This window comes from Balaenoptera physalus, assembly GCF_965194825.1.
Source record: "Balaenoptera physalus genome assembly, chromosome: 9".
Lineage (NCBI taxonomy): Eukaryota > Metazoa > Chordata > Mammalia > Artiodactyla > Balaenopteridae > Balaenoptera > Balaenoptera physalus.
This window is the reverse complement of record NC_138888.1, coordinates 13,865,981-13,890,187: the sequence shown is the minus strand read 5'-3', so window position 1 is coordinate 13,890,187 and position 24,207 is coordinate 13,865,981. Positions and strand designations below refer to the sequence as shown.

The 24,207-nt window shown below is 38.0% G+C and overlaps 1 long non-coding RNA gene and 1 pseudogene across 2 annotated transcripts in view; one reads left to right on the top strand and one right to left on the bottom strand.

The window, feature by feature from the left end:
- Nucleotides 1-24,207, bottom strand: part of LOC309667003 — a 1,042,512-nt gene that overhangs the window by 53,028 nt on the left and 965,277 nt on the right. The gene's annotated exons all lie outside the window — the stretch shown is intronic.
- LOC309667381 (mitotic checkpoint protein BUB3 pseudogene) lies at nucleotides 5,959-7,216 on the top strand (annotated as a pseudogene). The gene has a single exon. The product of its transcript is annotated as a mitotic checkpoint protein BUB3 pseudogene (transcript).

Sequence of the window (24,207 nt, the reverse complement as noted above, 5' to 3'; positions counted from 1 at the left end):
CAGAGAGAGATTTGAAGATGCTGGCTGTGAATATTGGGGTAATGCTGTCACAAGCCAAGGAATGTCCTCAGCCACCAGCACCTGGAAGAGACAAGGAACAGATTCTCCCCTAGGACTCCTGAAGGAAAAGCAGGCCTGTCAACACCTTGTGCTAAGATTTCGAACTTTTGGTCTCCTGATCTGTGGGAGAATACATTTCTGTTATAGCAAACTACCGTATTTGTGGTGATTTTTTACAGCAGCCATAGGAAACTAACACAAGAACTACATTTTGAGTTTTCTTTTTTTTTTAATTTTGATTTTTATCAGGTAAATACCTAGGAATACCATTGCTAGATTGTGTAGTAAGTATATGTTTAACTTGATAAGAAACCACTAAATTCTTTTCCAAAATGGCTGCACCATTTTCAGTGTTCACTAGCAATAAATGTGTTTCATGTATCCCATATTCTCATCGACACTTCTTATTTTGTTTTCCTTTATTTGTTTAGTTTTAACCATTCTAGTAGGTATATGTTACCTCAATATAGTCTTAATTTGCATTTTTCTGATGACTAAAGATCATAGCAACTTTTATTGTGCTTATTTTCCATTTGTATAGTTTCTTTTGTGATGTACTTTCTCAGATATTATGCCCCTTTAAAAAAAACTGAATTGTCTTCTTGTGAATATCTGAGAGTTCTTTATGTAGTTAGGTAAAAGTCCTTTATCAGATATGTGTATTAAAAAAATGTTTTCTCCCAAGTTTGGCTTGCCTTTTATGTTGTTAATGTGTATTTCAAAGAACACAAGTTCTTAATTTTGATGAAATCAATTTTATCAATTTTTAATGTTGTTTTATGATATCTATCTGCCCCAGAGTCAGAAGGATTTTGGAACTAGTTTGTTCCTGATGTATAATAACTGTGTAGCAACTTGTAGCTACCTCAGTCCTCCTGAACTGTGAACTCCCTCCTCAACTTGGTAAGACCAATGTGCTGTGTTTGGGATCCCTCTCCCTGCTCTGTAATGTGTCTCCCAAAAATGAAATGTGATGTGATTGTAGAGCTTACCTCATTTGCTTTCATTCTTTCAGGAATCAAACTCATGTGTTGTCTGTTGCCTAGTATGCTCAATTTTACAGTTTGTTTGTGGTCAGAAGGTAAATCTTGTCCCTTTTACCTATTGTGGCTGGAGGTGGCAGTCTCTGAAAAGCTATTTTTTAAGAATAAAGAAAATTATTAAACATTGCCTGGGCAGGGGATGCTATTAAACCCTATTAAAAGACAAATTATGAACTGTGGGTAATATTTGCCATATACATATCAATAAGTTAACAACCTTAGTATGGATTAAGTGTTCTACTGTTTAATATAGAAAAATATCTCAATAGAAGATGCACAATGAATCAGGTAATTTGCAAAGTAAAAATATAAAAATGGCCAGTATGGCCTTGACAGTTACTTTTCTGAAGTGTACTTTGGCCATATAAATGTAAAATATAAAAACTCCTTGAGGATTACGAGCATTTGCTCTGGGAAAGTAATTCTAGCTAGCTGTTTTAAATTTTATATTATAACTTACTTCCTCAGGTGCCTGATGACTATTAAACCAAAGCCTCCACTGAATAGACAGCGCACAAAACAGTCCTCTTCCCCAAACCCAAACCCAAACCCAAACCCACTTACATCTCCACTGGACTAAGAATGCACTCTTGACTTAGAGGTTGCTCAGTCATCATCGGATTGATGAGATGAGCTGGGATTTGAATTTGTAGTCAGAGAGGGGATGAGTGCAAATTTAAAGGTCTCACTGTACTCCACGCAAAATAACCCAAACTCTCTGATCTCAGACAACTGTCACATTCTGCAAATGCTCAAGTAGAAAAGTCTGGTGGCCTACAACAAAGTAGGTATTAAGCAGGAGTTACAAGTAAATGGCAGGAGCTAGAACCAGAAGTCGTGGAGACATAAAAGATGAAGTGGGTAGTACAAACTTAGCCAGGGTGTGAATAAACAAAGCAGGAGGAGAGAAAGAGAAGCAGATTATCAGAGAAAGATTACTGGAGTGGAAAGACAGAGAAAGAGAGAATCTTCACTGCCTTCCCCACAGTTACCTAGCTCTCTGGTTTCCAGCCTTTTCTGAGATTTATTTTGTGCTCCTGAGTTCCACTTGTAGTGGACAAGCATTTCATTTGCTTGTCCAGCACACCTGTCCATTTTTGCTTACTTAATTTTCTCAGGGAAACTATTCTTCCATTCAACACGATCTTACGGTAACTCTCAGCCACCATTTCGCACCTGTCCCTATGCTTACCACCCTGCTTATCAGAATGGAGAAAACGTCCCTCTTTCAATCAATATTCCACTAGTGCTTTTAGCTTCGTTCCCTCTTTCCTTCTTAATGATCTTACTGTTTCACATACCCCTTCTCTCTCTGGTATTAACAATACTTCCATCTTAAATTGAGATCATTGGAAACAGACTCTGAAACAGCAATGTGTGTGAAAAATATAGACGGGGGGCAGGGCAGTCTCAGGAAGAATATCTATAGATGAGCAAGGGAAACAGGACTTGGCAGAAGGAAAATGAGTGGCTTTTCCAATAGAGGTCTCAGCCAGTCCTGTGGAGATATAGCATGGTACTTCAGAGTTGTCCCTAATTAAAGCAAAGGGCTGGACAATGGTTAGGGTTAGAGTTGAGTGAGCTCTGAATGAGGCAACACAAAGACATGCCCTATAAATGGGGTTTTCAGGGAGCTAGCTGCCAGTCAGGTCAAATTGTGACTATTCTGTGAACATGGGGTTTTCTCAGGAACTCTAAACTGACAAAGATTCTCTCCGTGCTGAAATTCTGCTCAGGCTCCCCTCAACTTTCTTCTCAACTAGACTTTGACTTTTGAGCTTCCATTTTCATCTCTGCATTGTCCAAATTTAGCAAGACTCCTACTAAGTCAGTTTAGCCATATTCCTCCATTCTCCATATCTGATCACTCTTGGTATCTCACTGGGTTCCCCCTCCTCTACCATCCCCCAGGTGATGTCTGGTCACCCTGGCCTGCCTTTGGTAAGAGTCTCATTAGGCCAATTTAGCCAGAATCCCCTCTTCACTGTGATGTTTCCTTTTAGTAATTTTCCATCCACTGACCCCCACCTTGCTCCCTGACTGTAAATTGTGAATTTTCCTTATTGTATTCAGAATTGAGCCCAGTTCTCTATACTGAGGTCTCTTTTCCCCTATGTTAATAGTTTTTCTGAATAAAATCTGTTTTTACCACTTTACTGTCCAGCTCTGTTTATTCTTTGACAAAACCTACTTTGACTTCTCCAGTGACTGTTAGGCTGTTGGTTTTCATTGGTACTGTGTTTGCAAGGCTGCTGATTTTCAAGCTACGATGGAACTGGCAAGAAGGAGCTGGGAATAGGCAAGTTAAAAATGCCACTTAGCTCACTGTTCTTACCAAGACTGTGTTTTTTTTTGAATAAATGCTCCTTGAGTTGTTGCAAGTCTTTGGTTAATTTCCAGAGTACTGAAAAAGTTCATAATTTTGGCCGATGTCCTCATTGTTTTTATGAAGAAGAAAGTTTTCAGAGGTCCTCATTCCATCACTCCAGAAGTGCTTCTGCTTATCTTGGAATTTAGACAATCGTGCTGTAAAAACCTACTGGCATAAAGTGCATAGGTTCTAAAAATTAGAAACAGAGATGTACTGTAGTGATTCCCCCTGGCTCTGCTTTTCTTATGATATGAAATGACAGGCGAGAGTTAACCATCCTTTGGGAGGAGCTGGCTGACTTTAACAGCATAGCCCTCCTCTCCACCATGAATCTCTTGTGAGTTAAAACAGTGTGGAATGCCTACTGTTGGCTAAAAGACTGCTACATTGTATCTCAGTTTCAGAACTGGACCATTTTCCCAAGCCTTTCAGTCCTCCAACTCTCCTGTTAATTCCACAATTTCATTTAACCTATTTCTTCTGGACAACTGTAGAATTTTATAGTTCAAATCCCTTCCCCAAAGGTCGTGGAATGAAGAGATGCTCATGTGTGATAAACATCAAGATCAAAGGTGTTGCTTGAGATAATTTCAATCTCTGTTTGTTTTTTTTTAAAATTTATTTATTTTATTTATTTATCTTTGGCTGTGTTGCTCAGGCTTTCTCTAGTTGCGGATTGCAGGGGCTACTCTTCGTTGCGGTGCGCAGGCTTCTTGTTGCGGTGGCTTCTCTTGTTGTGGAGCACAGGCTCTGCACACAGGCTTCAGTAGTTGTGGCTTGCAGGCTTAGTTGCTCTGCGGCATGTGGGATCTTCCCGGACCAGGGCTCGAACCCATGTCCCCTGCATTGGCAGGCAGATTCTTAACCACTGCGCCACCAGGGAAGTCCCAATCTTTGTTTAGACACTTCCGTTCACCTCACTGGAGGGAAATACAGCCATAAGTGGTAGAAATAGGTGATGAGACTTGTGTGCAGGGACTTTTTGTCCTCGGCTCTACCTCTAAGTGTGTGCTTTTCCATAGTTTTTTCCACACTGAAATTCTCATCAGAGGAGACACTTTAGCAACATTTCGCACATGCTTTGAAATTTTTTTTTTTTTTTTGAGGAAAATGTTTCATTCTATTAGGTTAATTCCACCCTAAAGTATTTGCATAAGTGGTGTGGGTCTGGCCTTTGACGTTATCTTCCTGAATGTTCTCTGACTGCTCACTCAGGCATATTGTAGACGCAGGGTCTGGTCTCATTGAATCTTGTGCTATCTTTACCAAATCAAATCTGTAAAGTTCACTTGCAATTTAACGTATTGTTTCTGAGTCATCTTGACATTTTGACTTCATAAGTGTAAACTGAAAACTGCATTTACTGGAAATTTGTTTTTAAAAATAAAACAACATAGGCCAGATCCCTGATCTACAGATGCATTATAAAATTAGGCAATGCTTATGAGATAATGCTTCTGAAAGAAATTTTTAAAAAGAAATTTATATCTGTTTTTAAAGCACATAAAAGTGTAAGACTGTGTTCAATAGGAGCAGAAAATATACAAGCAATAGTGTAAATTATTAGGATGGAATCTAGTTTTTTAAAAGGTGGGGGGGGAGGGGTTCCCTGGTGGCCTAGTGGTTAGGATTCCGAGCTTTCACTGCCATGGCCCGGGTTCAGTCCTAGATTGGGGAACTGAGATTCCACAAACCGTGTGGGGCGGCCAAAAAAATAAAAAAATAAAAGGGAGGCAGAGAGCATAGTCAAATGTTAAAAGTGAAGATGTTTAGCATTGTTAAAAGAACTGACCGGGAAGTTTCTCTTTATTTCAAAGTTATAAATATTATAAATAAGTAAGATTTTTGGCATAGCGAGCCTATATTTGAAAATCAGTGCATAATGGTTTTTATTAATAGAACCTTTGCATAATTCATAATAAATGACTCCAGTAATATTGAAATTTTCCTGGAGGATAATTTTTATTAGTGACTTAAAGAGTCTAGAGTTATTTCTTGCTGCTGAATGGGATCACAATATGATCAATTCCATCACTTTATTTTTCTTAACCATTTAGAAATACCCAGGCATGTTGGCATTTAGAGGTAAACAAAATGGCTAAGTGGAGGTGAAGAGGAACTTTGAGTATACTTACCTCATATATTCTAAGGTTAAGAATTTTGGGCAGTTATAAAAGGTTTTTTTGGGGGGGGTAGGATACCTGTGAAATTTGAATATAGACTAAGCATTAGGTGACATTAGGAGATTATTATAAATTTTGTCAGGTGTGAAAACGTCGCTGTGATTATGTAGAAATAGATGTTTACTTTTCAGGGGTGCACACTAAAATATACAGAGGTGAGATATTGTAACATCTGAGGGAAGCGAAGGGGAGGAGGTGGTGAAGTGACTTCTGAGTGGAGCCCGATACGTTCGGTTCTAACGAGTTCAAGCTGAACCACCCACTGAGGATTATGTCTCCCTGGCGAAAATCAGCCCCAACATTTTCCAGTTCCGGCTGGTCTCCTCCTGAGATGTGGCGGTGCATCTCTACCATGTGCCGGCCATTCAGCTCAAGTACCAGCATCCAGCGCTGTCTTGGATGTGCGTCTAACGGTCCAACACATGCCTGGAGTGGGGGATCAAACCCTCGACTGAAAACACATGATTCCAACACTGATCAGGAAGATCTGGTTGGAACCCATGATGCCCCTATCAGATGTGTTGAATACTGTCCAGAAGTGAATGTGGTAGTTACTGGGCCTTGGGATCAGACAGTTAAATTGTGGCATCCCAGAACGCCTTGTAAGGCTGGGGCCTTCTGTCTGTGAGTAATACCCTCTCTGTCTGGAGATCAGCTGATTGTGGGCAAGGTGGGCAGTAAAGTGTTAATGTGGGAATTACAGAACATGGTTTACGTGCAGCAGTGCCGGGTGTCCAACTTGAAGTACCAGGCTTGCTGCCTTTGAACATTTTCAAACAAGCAGTTATGTATTAAGCTCGGTTGAAGGCCAAGTGGCAGTTGAGTACTTGCTCCCAAGCTCTGAGGTACAGAGGAAGCATGTCTTTCAAGTGTCAAAGAAAATAATATTGAGCAGATTTATCCTGTCAATGCCATTTCTTTTAACAACATCTACGGTACGTTTGCTATGGGTGGTTCTGAAGGATTTGTAAGTATTTGGGGTCCAGTTAACAAGAAGCGATGACACTGGTTCTATAGATACCCCACCAGCATCACATCACTTGTCTTCAGTAATGATGGGACTACACTTGCAATAACACCATTATATATCTATAAAACGGATGACATGGGACATCCTGAAGATGGCATCTTCTCATCTGCCAAGTGACAGATGCAGAGAAAAAACCTAAGTCCACCTAAACATCTCCTGAAAGTAGTTTCTCTATGGAAAGCTTTTCTGCTTCCTACAAATCATACTTACCCCCTGGATGTGTTAGAGCCATTGTTGTTACATTATTTAGTATGGATTTCTCTGTTTTCTGTCTTAGGAAAACCTTGTCTGTGTGCCTTTTCATACTGACTTTGTGTAGAATGAGGATTCTTTGTGTCTTTTGTATTTGTTATTTACTCTAAAATACTTTGGCAGAAGAAAACTAAAAGAAGCAAATATGGCAAAATTTTAAAATCTAGGAGATGGATACATAAAGGAGTGTTCATGATACCCTTTTCTCAACTCTTCTATATATTTGAAAGTTTCAATAATAAACAATTTTTAAAATGTTTTGTAGCTAAAAAAAATGTTTTGGCAGCTGAGATTTTGCAACATGTGGATTAGCAAAATTTTTATTACCTTTTTCTGTTTTCTGTTTCTAAATTTTCTAAAGCCTTATAAAACTTTAACATATAAATCAGAATCAAATATTTGATTAATTGCTTGCTTTGAAAGAAATTGAATATAAAGGAATATAACAGCTCATCTAAAAACTGTTTTTCATCTTTTTCTTTATTCTTTTTTTCCTCCTTCTTTGCAATGTGATACAATTTCTATAAAAGGTTTCTAAACGAGATAACATAAATAAGAAGTAAACAGTAAAGTCAGGGCCGCGCAGAAGTAAAGTAGAGCCAGTAGAGCCAGTAATGAGACTAGTGCTCGAAAAAGAGAGTCTTACATCCTAAACATTTACCAGCAAAGAGCCACAGATTTGGTTCTTAGCTTTCTAGCTATAAATTTAAAAACAGGAATATGAACAGTTATATCATTCAGAGTGCTCATAAAATAAAGGCAAATTATTCACCCAGGAGAAGCACAAAAATTTCTGATTTGAACTTTATCCTAAATAGGATCTGTGTGATATAATGAACAAAGCCCTAAACAATATGCTTAAGATAACTACAGCAAGGAGTTTTTTGGGGATGTGTCTTAATGTAGGCAGTTGTCATTATGACAAAAAAATAATTACTGAAAATAAACTTATCGGGGCAAATACCATGGTATCATCCAGGTAAGCAGCAACTCAGAGGTCTTGAGAGATTTTTGGAGTATCTTGAACTAACCTTCTTCACCAGTTTCAAAAACCCAAAGGGAATTGCTAGATAAACATTAAAAGAGTTTTAGGGAGCCTGTAAGTTGTGTCTGTTAGTGGGCATGAATGGGCATGAACACATTTGTCTGAGGACAGGCTTTTTAGCTTTTATCAAAAGGATCTTTGCTTCAGAAAAGATTGAGAACCACTAATTTATAGAAATAAAGAGGCCACGCATCCATTAGGGATATCTTTTTCTTGATGAGTTTTTCAAAAATATATATGATAATGAGTTTTGAGATTGTGCTCTCTGCCTGCTTCTCAGAATGAAAAAATTCTGCATGTCCACTAAAAAAGGAAAACATATATCCCATGAGTCAGCTCACCAGAGCAGGCTGGACCACCTATAAAAGGTGAGGCACTGATTTAGGACTGATTGGTAGAGAAACCTGCTTCATATATGCTTGGAGGTAAGGCCAGTGTGTATTTTCAGGAAAGATGAAGGTTTTTATAAAAAATAATTTTATGTATACTCCAAATGAAATGAAAAAAAATCCATGTACTGCATTGATAAGTTTAACATGAATATTTTTAAAGCTGGTGTAATCAGAAGCTTATCTTAAACATTACAAAATAAAAGTTGAATAAATCACCCATAGACAGTCTGGCTTTGAGTGATGCAATTTCCTGGAACAGTATACTAACATAAATTGCTTTGCAAAATGTATTCCTCTGTAACTGAATGAGATACCTTGCCGAATGGTGTTTTAGCTGTAAATAAATTAAAAGTTTTCTTTCTGGCAGTAATGAGTCAGGCCAGAAGTTTCTTGAGGTCTTGGCTAGATCATAAGTATAAAAATTTATTATGCATCTTGTGTGTGTGAGTACAAATTAAGATTTCATATATACTTTATATATTAAGAAAATATATATTGACTATATATATAAGTATATTATATTTACATATATAGCCTTAATATATTTTCTTACTATATAAAATATATACTGTATGAAATCTTAATTTATACATACATATGTACATATATACATACATGTGTATATATATTCTTAATATATAAAATATACAAAATGTCTATGTATTTATATATCTATATATCTATATCTATAGCTATCCCAGAGAGATTGAATAACTTGCTTAAGGTTTTACACTGTATGTAAATGGTGCAGTGGGATTCAAACCAAGGCAGTATATCTCCAGAGTGTACACTTTGGCCATTAAGCTAGACCCTCTATGTGCGATAATGTCATGCTATTTGCCTATAAAAGAATATGCCTTTCCACTCTTTGTGTCTGGTCTAGGAGCGATGCATCTATTGCACTCAAAATGCTATTCAATTATTAAAGAACAAGTTAATATGAAAGAAGGAGTATCTATCCCTATTATTTTCACCTGGAAACAACTAACTGCTCTGTCAAGAACATTTGTATAGTGAATATTTTATTTAAGGTTTCACAGCTGAGAGAAGTCTGGAGCAGCTAATACAATAGCTGGATGTTTCCTTTTAGGCAACTACTGTTTAAGTGTAGGAAGTATTGTTTCATTTGTATGAATTAAGAGCGTCCACTAAAATGGTTTATTCTTCATTCTTTCAAATTTATCCAGCCAGCTTTATGACTGTTTACACCAGAATTGACACAGCAGTTCTACTCTAGGGGTTTATCCCAATGAAATTACTTAGAGAGAGCAAAAAAGCTATATTCATGAAGATATCCAGTATGTCTTTATTTGTAAGAGAATATAAGAAAATATTGGGAAGAAAACACCCCAGAGACCTTATATTAAGGGAGATAAAGACAGCTATATCAACACAATGCAATATTATAAAAATATTATGTATAATTATAAAAATTTGTAAAATCATGGAAAACGTCTGGCTAAACATCAAGAAAGGATAGCAAAATACTAATTTATAAACATTACTTAACAACCGTTATAATTTCAACAACTAAAATTATGTACTTGTAAAAGGAAATGTGAAAGAAATGGAAATAGTCATACTGTGTTGGAATTATAAACATTTGTCATTCTTTCCTTAATCTTGTGATTTTTATTTCATAAATATTTCAAAAATTCATTGACAAGTTCCTGCATTTTCATTAGAGTTTTTCAGGATTTCATTAGTCATTAATGGACTTCCTCCCTTTTAAATACCGGCTCCTCCACTCATTAGTGGACAAGATTGTGCCAATTAATTAACTTCTCTAGACTGCATTATTTTTTCCCCTGCTGAAGATGGAGAAAATAACACAGCTCATAGGATTGTTTAGGTCAAATGAGATGGTGTTTAATACAGTGTTTCCTACTACATAGTATGTGCTTTAAAAAACAAAAAGAGCCCAAATGGATAAGGAAACTCAGCTACCATTTTGTTGAGTGTTCAGAATTTCACACTAATGTGTGGGACATTACCATTTTATGGTGAGAGAAAGAACATCATTAATAGGTCAGAATGAAAGTTACTCTGTTTTTAACCCTGTCTTGGGATAAATAATGAATCATAAAATACCAAGTATCCGACACAGCTTCATTTTTTTTTTATCTTTTAAGGAAAAAAAGTTATTTCAATTAAAAGAAGCTAAAACTCATGAATAAAAATATGAAAAATTGAGAAAAAGAGGAAAGAGATAAAACATGGTTTTATGGCTCCCTCCAAAAATATAGCTCCTATTGACATTTGGGGATGGGGAGGGTTTATTCTCAGCTTTTTGTTTCCTATACATAGGATATTTTTCCAAAAGTAATACAGGTATATTTGCAATTTTGTATTTCTCTTTCCACTAGAAATGGTTTTCTTTGTTGCTAGATAGTTTCTTTAAACAGAATAGTAAAATGTCAACATAATATTATATTGATCGGGTAGTATAATTTATTAAAATGTTTTACAATAGTGTACCTTGTTTTTCACTATTAAAAAATAAAGCTATAATGAACTTTTTTTGCATAAACCTTTTTTGGTTTTTAGGATTATTTCATTATTATTTTAGAATAGTTTTCTAGAGGTAGAATATTGGTTTAAATCATGAATATTTGTAATGATTTTGATATAGAATGATACACTACATTGCTGGCAAAGAATGAATAAAGAATAAGACAAGGGCTTCCCTGGTGGCGCAGTGGTTGGGAGTCTGCCTGCCAATGCAGGGGACACGGTTCGAGCCCTGGTCTGGGAAGATCCCACATGCCGCGGAGCAACTAAGCCCGTGAGCCACAACTACTGAGCCTGCGCGTCTGGAGCCTGTGCTCCACAATCAGAGAGGCCGCGATAGTGAGAGGCCTGCACACCGCGATGAAGAGTGGCCCCCGCTTGCCGCAACTAGAGAAAGCCCTCACACAGAAACGAAGACCCAACACAGTCAAAAATAAATAAATAAAATTTAAAAATAAAGAATAAGACAAAAAACCAAAAACTAGATATTTTGGAAAATGAGAGTGTCTATTATTTAAACTTGTCTCTTTTATCTTCCATAACCATATGATAGAATTTTTTACTGTATTTATTGATCATTTTAGTTTTTCTGTGTGGATTATCTATTCGTATTGCTTACACACTTATTTTTAGGCACTTCATATTTCATTACCAATTTATATGAATGCTTACATTTAGAAAATTATTACCTTTTAGCATGCTTTCTTCAAGTGTTTTTCCAGTGTCTTTCCATTTTAAATTCGATATTTTTAAACAAACAAAAATTTTAAATGTATGTTTTCAAAGGTGTCTATGACTTCTTCTGTAATTTTTAAATTTCACTTCAAATTTTACATCTTTCAATGTTATAAACTTGATAAATATTCAATTCTATATTTTTTAAAATGTTACACCATCATTCAGTTTCTTTTATTTGTCTCTATTTTGGTGAAAACTGAATTCAATTGCTTCTTCATGTTCATCTCCTATCAGAGGAAGGTGTTTTCACTTTTTTAATAAATTTATTTATTTATTTATTTATTTATGGCTGCGTTGGGTCTTTGCTGTTGCATGCGGGCTTTCTCTAGTTGCAGTGAGCAGGGGCTACTCTTCATTGTCGTGCCTGGGCTTCTCATTGTGGTGGCTTCTCTTGTTGCGGAGCATGGGCTCTAGGCATGCAGGCTTCAGTAGTTGTGGCTCACGGGCTCTAGAGCGCAGGCTCAGTAGTTGCGGCGCACGGGCTTAGTTGCTCCGTGACATGTGGGATCTTCCCGGATCAGGCCTCAAACCCGTGTCCCCTGCATTGGCAGGAGGATACTTAAACACTGAGCCACCAGGGAAGCCCTGTTTTCACTTCTAAGTTCTTTTCCCTTTAGAATTCTTGACTTCCTAAAAGTAAAAAGAAAAAAAAATTAAAGAAGAAATGACTCATTCTGAAATGTTATAATTATTATTTCCCTTATCTTTTATTAAAAAAAAACCTTTCATTTGAGTAACTGGGAGAAAGTTCTCAAATGTCCTTATTTTCTGATAAATGCTTAAAAATTTACTTCTTTTCTTACTGTTTAGTGAGAAGGAATCTTAGGCAAACTGACAAAAGAGCTCTAAATAATCAAAAGTAGATGAAATATGGAAATAGAAAATTAAACTTGAAAAATAAACAAAAAGAAATTAAGTACAAACATATCTCATTTTACTGTAGTTTGCAGGTATTGTGTCCTTTATAAATTGAAGGTTTGTGGCAAACTTGTGTTGACCAAATCTACTGGTGCCATTTTTCCAACAGCATTTAATTTGCTCACTTTGTGTCTCTGTGTCATATTTTGGAACTTCTCAAAGTATTTTTAACTTTTTCATTATTATTATATTTTTATGGTGATCTGTGATCAGTGATCTTGGATATTACTGTTGTAAGTTTTTTTGTTTTGTATTATTTAATTAATGTGTACACTTTTTAAAAGATATAGTGCTATTGCACATTTAGTAGACTATAGTATAGTGTAAACAAAGCTTTTATATGCATTAGGAAACCAAAAAATCTTTGTGACTCACTTTATTGTGATATTTGCTTTATTGTAGTGGTCTAGAACTGAACCCACAATCTCTGAAGTATGCTTGCAATTCTAACTTTTACGAAATGATGTAAAATTTATAAGTACAAATTTGAAGTAAATGCATAATAAATTGATTTCATTTTAGTAAATTACTCTGCTCCAAAAGAGGCTGAAGTTTAGTCATTTTAAATAAGTGGGCTTCTCTCAGAGGAAATCATTTTTGGATTGAGGTGTCTTGCTGGGAAGGAAGAACAAAAAGATGAATATTCTTCACATTTGAAAAATGAATATTGTATATAAAAATAAAAGGATATTTAGTCATATCTGATTTATAGATATATTTTTCCTTTAGCTATAAGTACATTCTTTAGAAGAATAGTTTTAGGGATACAAAGTTAATTTTGAAAGATCTTTATAGGTTCTGATTGTAAGGACAGGTTAAAAAAAGTTTTCTCTTTTCTAGATCTTTCCATTCTGACAAGGCATCTGCCACCTTCATCTTCGTCTCACCTACCCCAGAAAAGGAGAGTAGCAAGCAGGCAATCATCCTACAACTCTGAGGCACTAGCTTTAGACTATCCAATATGGTGTAGCTTTTGTGATACAGTTTATGATTCTCCATATTTAGTGACTATCTTGTTTAATCTATTATAATTATTTATCCTGTTATTCATTTATTTACTATTTTTCAAGCTATTGACATTCTCTAGGTCCTTCAAATGGTTTCTAAGAATGAGGGAAAATATTCAAAATTAAAACTATTTAGGGACAGCTAAGATATATTTTTCTCAGTTTGGCTTTATAAAGCATATGGCTTCTCCATGTCTGTGTTAGTTTAGTACCTTAAGAAGTCAGCTATTTACCTGATGACTCTTGGGTTAACAAAGTTGAGAGGGAGGTTTTAGGAACACCCTGGCCATTTTTTCTTGCTGTGATAAATGTATATCAGGAGTGGAAATGGAAATGGGTAGAATAAGTATACCAATTCTGAAGCCCAAATTAAATAATATTTTCCTAGTTTGGTGCATTAACTTGAAGCTATATCAGAGGGCAAAGAAAAAAAAATCCCAGCACTGGTAGTGTTTCTAATCTAGGTAAAGTGACTAAGTAGTTTTGACATTCAATATGCTCACTTATCCTAAGGAAAACTCTTAGTTTAAATAGACCCCCACTATGGAAGACTTTAGATCCTGGAATAATCTTGATCCTTTACACTCTAAATCACAATTCATAGATGAATTGACTTAGGGGGATTTTTTGTAAAGACACAAAAATCCTCATGCATTTGAAACCTGCTATTTCTTTCTTTTTTAAAAAAAAAAAAACATCTGTATTGGAGTATAACTGTTTTACAATGTTGTGTTAGTTTCTGCTGTACAACAAAGTGAATCAGCTATACGTATACATATATCCCCATATCCTCTCCCTCTTGAGCCTCCCTCCCACCCTCACTATAAAAGTTTTTAAATGTTGAAAATATATCTATATATAGTACTATTCAACTATTCATGGATACCTCTTTACAATTTTATGTATCTCTTGAAAATAGTCCATATTAATTGCAGGTATATTAAAAGCAGGTTGAAGAGAAAGTGGTTAGTAACACTTCCTCCTGCCCCAACTCACAGAGATAATTACTATTATGTATCGATTTGTATCCTTAAAGAACATTTATGTGTACACTTACAATATATACCCCAAATGGGGATCATATTCTTTTTTTTTTAACATCTTTATTGGAGTATAATTGCTTTACAATGGTGTGTTAGTGTCTGCTATATAACGAAGTGAATCAGCTATACATATACATATATCCCCATATCTCCTCCCTCTTGCGTCTCCCTCCCACCCTCCCTATCCCACCCCTCTAGGTGGTCACAAAGCACCGAGCTGATCTCCCTGTGCTATGCGGCTGCTTCCCACTAGCTATCTATTTGTAGTGGGGATCATATTCTACAGAACATTTTGTCAGGTTTTTTTTTTTTAATTAACTGGTGTTAACATATCTCTATTTCAATAAACAAACTTTTTTGGAGTACACAGCACTCCGTTTATGCATATACCATAACTTATTTTACCAAATGTATATTCAAAAACTTCTTATTGGCCACATAATGCATGGTAGACACATAATGCATGGTAGACACGGTAGTAGATGCTGGGGAAAGAGCGATGAAAACAAAACAGGCACAGCCCTTTTTTGGGGGGAACTTATATTCTGCTGAGGGAAAAAGACCTGTAGGTTATTTCCATATTTTGCTACCAGTCATTGCTTTCTTCAGAAAAACAGTTGGGCTCCTAATTAGTTATGCATCCAGCCCAAATTCCTAGAATTAGAATTTTTGTGTCAATAATAAAGCACATGTTTAAATATTTCTAACATCTGTAATATATTGTACATATTTTTCCAAATTGACCTCCAGAATATCTACATAATTTATAGTTCCATTTGCTAAACCATCTTCAATAAAAGTACTATAATTTTAAAATTTGTGACATATTGATAGACCAAATTTTATCTCAATATTTTAGCGTGAATTGCTTTTTCACCTATTAAAACTGAGTAGTTTTTCATGTGTTCATTGGCCTTGTGTATTACTTTTTCATATAAATTACCTATAGAAGTATGCTTCTTGATTGTTTTTTTTTTATTGGTGGGTTCATTTCATTTTTAGAAAAGAAATCTGCAATAACTTTATATATTATATATTAAACATAAGAACCTCTCCTATGTTTTAATGATTTTTCTCTATTTTAACTTCCTTTTGTGCAAAAACATGGGGCGGGGTTTCACCCTGTTACATCACTTAGTCAAGTGCAAATATAGTGATCTCATCTGGGTAAGGGGGGCTGTCCTTACCACTTCCACCTGTCTCGAATCAGCGCAGTGGACAAAGCCTCCTATGGCCAAGCTAATCAGCTCTGACTATGTCATGCAGCAAGTGACATAAGTGCCTCATAAGGATTGAGCAGCCCATAGCTGTCCTGCTAGTACCCAAGTGCAAGCCCAGTGTGCACAATTTCTCCCCTCCACTCCTTCCTTCCAGTAAATGTAATGAAAGCAAGAGGCTGTCTAGCTTTCTAATTGGCGGTGTCTGCATTTTTTTTTTTTTTAAGTGCACAAGACTTCCCCTCAGAATTAGTGAAGATGGGCTTTCCGATTAAGGAATGGCAGCTGTTTCTCTCTTCTCTTTGAAACTTGGGGTGGTCTCTATGTTGAAGGTCAGGATCCGGGGGAAACTGACTCTGAGATGAAGATTCGAGTGCAGGAAGTTTATTGAGAAGTGTACTAAGAGACAAAGCCTGTGGAGAAGTGAAGAGAACGGGACTGGACAGCAGGAGAAGGTGAACCACAGGGCAGTTCTCCCAAAGGTCTCAGCTGAGGCCACAGGGAACTCATACCCCACATCGGTCAGTCATTGGAAGTGGGTGGGCTACCCGCTGCGAAAGCAGCATGGCCTTGCACAAGGTCAATCTCTTCAGCAAAGGGCAACTGCCAAGCCTGTCAGACAAGGGCTGGGGTAAACTACCAAAACGCGCAGTACCTGAGGGCTTCGGTCTTGGGGCAGCGGAGGAATCTGCTCGACACATCACAGTATTCACTACAGTCCTCTCCTTATGCTTATGTAGTACATTCTGGAAGGAGCTCTTCCAGGAATTTGATGGGTCTCTTTTCCCAAGGAAATTTATAAAAGGATAGTGGAACAAAATACCGCCCCTGCTGCTGGTGGTCTATAATTCACAATTGAGACTGATACTCATATTCTGTACTACTGCCCAGTCTAGATTTCCCTCAGTCTGGAGGAACACACCGGAAGGCCTCTATAGCACACTTGTAGGGTAAGATGGCATAGACCCTCATCCATAAGACATCTGAGTTTCTGGCCACCAGATGTGACTTCTGTATTTCTCTATTATACAGGGTGGAAGATAGAGCACCAAAAGATAGCATGACTTCAACGTGAAAGGAACTCCTGCAGTATCCCTAGATGGTAGCTAAAAAGATGTAAGGACTGTTTATTTATTGATTTTTTTTTCAGTAACTTGCGTTGAGCAGAAATAAATAACAGAAAACACAGTTCATTTCTTATAATATTTTGGTACAATTACTGTCATCTAGGAACAACTTATAATTTTGTTTTCATTAACTAATCATAATTCTTTAAGGCAAATTTCTCGTAGCTTCTCTTCAATTTGGCTTCTTTTATTTAACTCCTAGAAACTTTATTCCTGAAGGCACATGTGGTTCTGTCACTCAGTGGCCATGCAAAAGGTCCTAGAGGATAAATAATTCTTCTGAGGACTTGACCTTTTGCATTAACAAGATTAGGCCAACGTTCTTACTTATCAAGCAGGGAGGGGCCAGCTGTCTTCAATGGAACCAGTGAGGACAGTGGACAGGTCACATTTAGGTCCCCACCTCTGACCTCCCCAATGTCCCTCAGAAGGTTTGATGACGTCCAGGGAAAAGAGGAGAACCAGGTAGTGGAAGAGCCTAAACCCCAAGGTAACTACATATTCATCCAATATGTTTTTTTGTTTGTTTTGTAACCTAGAAATGTTTGTTAGCTAGAATTGGCAGGTTTGGACTATTCATTATCAGCAGAAGTAAGGACTCCTAGAGCTAACTGAAATTTTACAGAAACAAAGTTACATTCCTTCCCACCTGAGTTTGGGACTGTCCATTTAAAACCCCTGTGAAAAATGCTCAGATTTCCCCATATTAAGAAATAAACTCTTTATTCTCATTTCTTTTGAGCTGTTGTCACAAATCGCTTCTTCAGGACAAAACTGAGCTCCTTGAAATCCTCCCCTTTTCCTTCTGTTTTCAATTGCCCCCCTTCCTCACCTCCCACAAGCTACTGTGGTCTGACTTCTGCCCCTACTCCCCAGTGAAATGACTCTTGTCAAAGACACTCCATATTTGTCAAATCCAGGGGGAACTTTTCAGTCCTGCTCTTTCTGTTGCCCCAGAGACCTGACTGGAATTTCTCCCCTCCCTTAATTTCTCCCCTTTGCTTTCTCATGACCACCCTGCTCTTCAGCTTCTGTGCTGTTCTTTCGCAATCGCATTCAAGGATTTGTCCTCTGTCCATTCCTCAAATATTGGTTTTCCCTTCAAAGGTCTGCTCGGGCCTTTCTTGTCTCTCTACACTCTCTCTTCCTGGGCAAGCTCATCTACTCCTCTGACATTGACTGTAATATCTATGCTAGTGACTCATTATCTCCACCCCAGATTATATCCCTGGACTTCAGGCCCCCATAAATAACTGTCCTTTCAATATCTACCTCGGAATGGCTCATACCTAACGCAAATTCAATCTCTCCAAAACAGACTGAATCATCATCCTTTTAAAATCTGTTCCCCATCCTGGATTTCTCGTTTCTCATTTGGGCGAATAGCATCAATCAACTCAAAATATTTTCTGTTTTCTAGTATTCTCAGTCACCATTCTCACTACTGAAAACTAACTCACTGAAGAACAAATGATTAAAAAACTAATCCATTGAGCTTCTCAACATTGTCTTAATATTCAACTGTGTATCTCTAGTTACCTCATCATCATCACCATCATCATTATTGTAATGATTAGTTTCAACCCTCCTTTGCCATAAAACTGTTTCTTTGGCATAAAAATATTATACTTCTGCCTGCCCCCTAACAAGATCTCACCTTTTATTTTCCATAAAAGCCATAAGCTGGAATTTGCTTGGTCTCCTACCCATAAATTCTCATATCTACTTGCATCTGTATCAAATCTTTTCTTCTTTCTCCAGGTGCCATGGAGTTAATAGGCCTTACTGACTACTCAGAAAACTTGCACCATTGATTAATCCACTTTCTCGGTCTTGCATCTTCAACATCTTTCCACTGGTTTCTTTCCATCTTCACTAAAACATGCTGAAGCCCCTTTCATCATGGAAAGCCTCTTCTTTCCAGTTGCTCTATTGTCTTTTCTCCTTCTTCACAGTCAGAATTTTCAGTAGAGTTTCTGGCTTCCTTTATTTACTTTCTGCTGAAACCCCAACATGTTTGGACTTGGATTGTTTTCTTCACCATCTTACCAGTATTGCTTTTGCTGAAAGTCCCATGTAAAAAAATTTTTTGTGTAAAGTTTTCAATTAGCCTCTTATTTGGACTCAGAAGGATTCAGCACTACTGAGCACCTTGAAAAAAAGTAGCTTCCATTTACTTTTAAAACCCATATCCTTTGGTTTTTGTCCAGGCTTCTTTTCACTTGTCTTTCTCCACCTAGTGATAAATCATGAAGTGCCTTAGGGTTCTGTTCTGACCCCTCTTCTCTCTCTACACTACCTTGCTAGGCAATCCAACCTAGTCCTATGGTTTCCTTTACCTTACTCAAGTTGATAAATCTATCTCCTACCCATACGTTTCTTTTGAACTCCCAAGTCACACATCCTTCTAACTACCCTCCATTATTCTGGGTGACTGACATAGCTCCTTCAACTCAACGTGTCCAAGATTTAACTTATCCTCATCCTCTTCACCCAACCTGATGAAGAGTCAGTCTGTTTCTTCTTTATCTCCTATTCTGCTAGAGGCTACAAGCACCCACCTTGTTCAAGCTAGAAATCTGGAAAACCTCCTTGACTTTTCTCCCACATACCTCATACCTCAACAGTCCCCAAGTAGCCCATCCACTGCTACCACCTAAACCAAGCCACTTTTATATTTTCGCTTGTACTACCTCCTAACTCATTGCTTTGATAGAAATTGCTGGGAAAAAACTCACCTTGGGGTCTATGCCCTTTTAAGGAACCCCCATCCACACATACAACCACTGAATACTGTTGTCTTGAAATGTTCTTTCATGATTTTATAAGACTGGTGGATAAAGTATTCAAATCCTACAATCATTCGCTATAAAAGCTACTAACATAGTTTGACTGAAAGAGAGCAGCTTGAATGTGGGCACCAGTGCCATGGCTTTGGAATGTGAGCATGTTGACTGACCTGGTAGACATGTACTACAGGATGGTGAATTGTTCTTGCCCTGGTGTTCCAGACCCTGAACTCCTGGCCAGTCTAACCACTTAATGTCCAATCACCTTCAAATCAATCAGCTTTCCAACACACACACAAAGCCTCAGTAGATTCTGTTGTACATCTTAAAAGTGTTTTCCATCAGACAAAGGACCCAATTTTCTGGTTATTAAGAGAATGCCCACCCACTCAACTCTGCCATGTCACTGTACCCTTACCGCATACTGAACTCAGCCTGCATCTTTTTTTTTTGAACTCAGTCTGCATCTTAATCCCCTTTTTGACTAAACTGTGTCTCCTTTTATTCCTTCTGTGTATTTTTGAGGTAGCATTGTTTGCTTGTATTTCCCTCATATTCTATAAATCAAAGTGTCTATAAAAGATAGACATTCTGAGAGACAAAATCTGCTTTCATATCCTCTGGAACTAGAACACTAGTCTTAGCAGACTGACATTCTGGGTTTTCTGCACCCAGTACTTCACCTGTTCTCCATATAGCAGCCAGAGTGATCTTTCTGAAAAACAAACACAAGCTCATATCATACCTCTACTTATTGGCTCTCCTTTCCCTTAAGATAAAGTTCCATATTAATTTCTCATTTATGCCATACTTCCAGGTCTTCTAAAATATTTTTTTGTTATACCTAGAATGTTCTTCCCTCTTTCTCTCTTTTATTTTTTAAGCCAAGGTTCATGCACTCAATAAATCTCAACTTTGCTGTAACTTCCTCAGAAATACCTGCTCTACCTCTCATAATACACCATACTTCTTAGGCCAATTCACCTTATAATTTGAATTCAATGTCTGTACTGATTTTACTCTCCTTGAGAGCTGAGACAGTGTTTGGCTTTTCAACTCTGTGTCCCTAAATGAAATAGAAAACGATGCCTCTTTTGGATATTGAATCCCTATAATCTCTCAAAACAAAGAGGCAGGACTACATTATCTCTCTAGCTAAAAATTATGGTTTTATGAGTCAGAAATTAGAACATTAGTCGCTCAGCCTGGGAAGTACAGTGAAATGACTACAGATACATGATATTAGAATGATGATTAACTAAAAAACCAAATTTATCAAATAGCCACATCTCCTGCTTCCTAGACAGTGAGAGTTTATTTCCTGAGGATGAGGCGCCAGGAGCCCTGGAGAGGTGGAGGCCATGTTGGCCTCAGATCTCCTTCCCAGGGCCATTGTGCTGCTCCCCACAGAGACCCCCATCAGGGTTTGGTGTTTGGCTGCTGGTAGTACACTGACCTTTCCTCCTGACATGTGTTACAATAGATCCAGCCTCTTTTCCTGGGGGAACTTGAGTAACAACAAGGGTCTGAAAGGGCTTCTCGTTTATTTGTGTTTTACAACCTTTAAAAACCAATTGCTCACCAATCCAACAGATGTGCTCAGAGCTAGAGAGACCTTCCTACAAGATTCCACATTGATTATTCTAAGGATTCTCTCAACTTAAATTTAAAATATTAAAACTTTAAAAATGAGCATGCCGGGCTTCCCTGGTGGCGCAGTGGTTGAGAATCTGCCTGCCAATGCAGGGGACACGGGTTCGAGCCCTGGTCTGGGAAGATCCCACATGCCGCGGAACAACTAGGCCCGTGCGCCACAACTGCTGAGCCTGCGCGTCTGGAGCCTGTGCTCCGCAACAAGAGAGGCCGCGACAGCGAGAGGCTCGCGCACCGTGATGAAGAGTGGCCCCCGCTTGCCACAACTGGAGAAAGCCCTCGCACAGAAACGAAGACCCAACACAGCCAAAAATAAAAAAATAAAATACATAAATTAAAAAAAAAAAGAGCATGCCTTCTAAAGCTATTGAATCCTAAAATTAAATGTCTCCAGTTATTCTTAGAAGTGTGAGGTTGGGTTTGGGAGTGGGAGTGTATGAGGTATGGTCTGGGCAGGACACACATAGCTCTCTCCAGACGTTAATTGAGCAGAGTTTAATAAAGATATAGGAGAGTTTAATAAGGATTGAGGAGAGTTTAATAAATATGTTGAGAACCAATGAGGTGGCAAAGGACTCATGCAATAGCCTCAGCACCTAAGCCTTCAGCATCTCTAGGCCTGCAGGAGAGGGGCCACCGTACATATTCTGGGTCTTGGGGGAGGAATGTAGTCTCTTCCAAACCATGGCCTATGGAGAATAAATATTCAGAACATTTTTTCTTCTAATCTTTGGTCCCTTTAGTTTCCTACCAGTGACTCAACTTTGGCTAAACCCAACCAGAGACCAGAGGACCACAGACCATGGATGAATCTGGAGGTCTACCTTCAAGGGCACAAAAAAGCAGAGTGGAGAGGAGCAGAGAGCAGATCCAAAGCAGCAACTGGAGAATATTCAGCAGAGGGGGGTACCTGGCTGTGTAACCTGTGGGATCAGATCTGTCCTGAGAGCAGTCAAAACTCAGGCTTCCCAGGGGGTCATATAGGACTGAGGCAAAATGAAAGAAACAGACTGAGAGCATGAAGGCCAAGAAGTGGGCTGGGGAAGCCTAGAAAGGGAACCAGATGTCAAAGCTGGGGACCAGCCAGAACGACTGAAGGACAAGGGGTTGGAGGAAGACCCGAGGGAAGGGCTCATTACTCCAGGATGGGTCTCAACATTGCCAGGCTTCTGTCTCATAGGCTTTTTATTCTTTATTTTATTTATTTATTTTTATTGGGGTACAGTTGCTTTACAATGTTGTGCTAGCTCCTGCTGCACAGTGAAGTGAACCAGCCATATGTACACACATATCCCCTCCTTTTTGGATTTCCTTCCCATTTAGGTCACCACAGTGCACTGAGTAGCATTCCCCGTGCTATACAGCAGGTCCTCATTAGTTATCTATTTTATACCTAGTGGTGTATATATGTCAATCCCAATCTCCCAATTCATCCCACCCCCATCTGTACCATTTTTCTAGATTCCACATATATGCATTAATATACAATATTTGCTTTTCTCTTTCTGGCTTACTTCACTCTGTTTGACAGTCTCTAGGTCCATCCACATCTCTACATATGACCCAATTTCATTCCTTTTTATGGCTGAGTAATATTTCATTGTATATATGTATCACATCTTCAATCAATGTGATACACCATATTAACAAGTTGGAGAATAAAAACCATATGATCATCTCAAGAGATGCAGAAAAAGCTTTTGACAAAATTCAACACCCATTTATGATAAAAACCCTCCAGAAAGTGGGTGTAGAGGGAACCTACCTCAACATAATAAAGGCCATATATGACAAACCCACAGCAAACATCATTCTTAATGGTGAAAAACTGAAAACATTTCCTCGAAGATCAGGAACAAGACAAAGATGTCCACTTTCGCCACTATTAATCAACATAGTTTTGGAAGTCCTAGCCAAGGCAATCATAGTCTTTTTAAAGTTAATGTTGATACTAAGTAGGATAAAGGGCCCTGTGCAGTCTTCTCCTAGTCAAAGCATGATCATACAAACTCAAGATCATTCTTAGAGTAATAGCAACTACCTATATTCACAGGCCACACAGCATCATGTGCAAAAACTTTAGCTCTAAAATGTTTTCTCTAACTCAACTTCTATTTTATTCCCCCAGTCCACAGAAAATGTATTCTTAGTCATTTCTGGGTAAACACAGTAATTTTAAGATTTAACATTCTGTCAGTTCAGGATTTGCTCTCTCCCTCTTTTTCCTCACAGTAGCATCTAAGTTTGTGAGCGTGTGTACATAACAACATGAGATTCCAGGAGGCTGCCTCTGGGTCCTTGGGGGATGCTCTGTGCCTTGCTGTTGTCCACTGAGATGTGCGGTCCCCTCTGGTCTCTGGGTATGGTCTGGCCCTTGGTTAAAGATTGGTAGGCCCTTTCCACTTTTACCACCTGGAAGGCACTTAGGGTCTTCCCAAGCAGGAAGTGGGGGACTTTCTTTGTCATACAGGTCTATCTGCTTCCTCAACCATTGCGGAGTGTTTCTCCGTTGTTTGCTGTGGCAATCAGATGAGAAATGAAGCCAAGTTAGCCTCTACTACTTAGTCCCCAAGCTTAACAGGGCAGGGTTCTGTCATGCATCCCTTCACGCCTACCATAAACCTACTACTACCAACAAGGGGCGGAAGTTTGCCTCTCCATCTCTAATCATTTCTTCTCTTCCCCATCTCAGAGGCTCTTTCCTGGTCTGGGGAGAATGGGTATTGTGGTGCAGAGACTGTGCGAACTCACTCAGTAAATATTCTTGCCAAATCTTTTATTCTAACATATAGACTTCAGAGTTCTTAAAGTCAAGAGCCAGGGGTTAG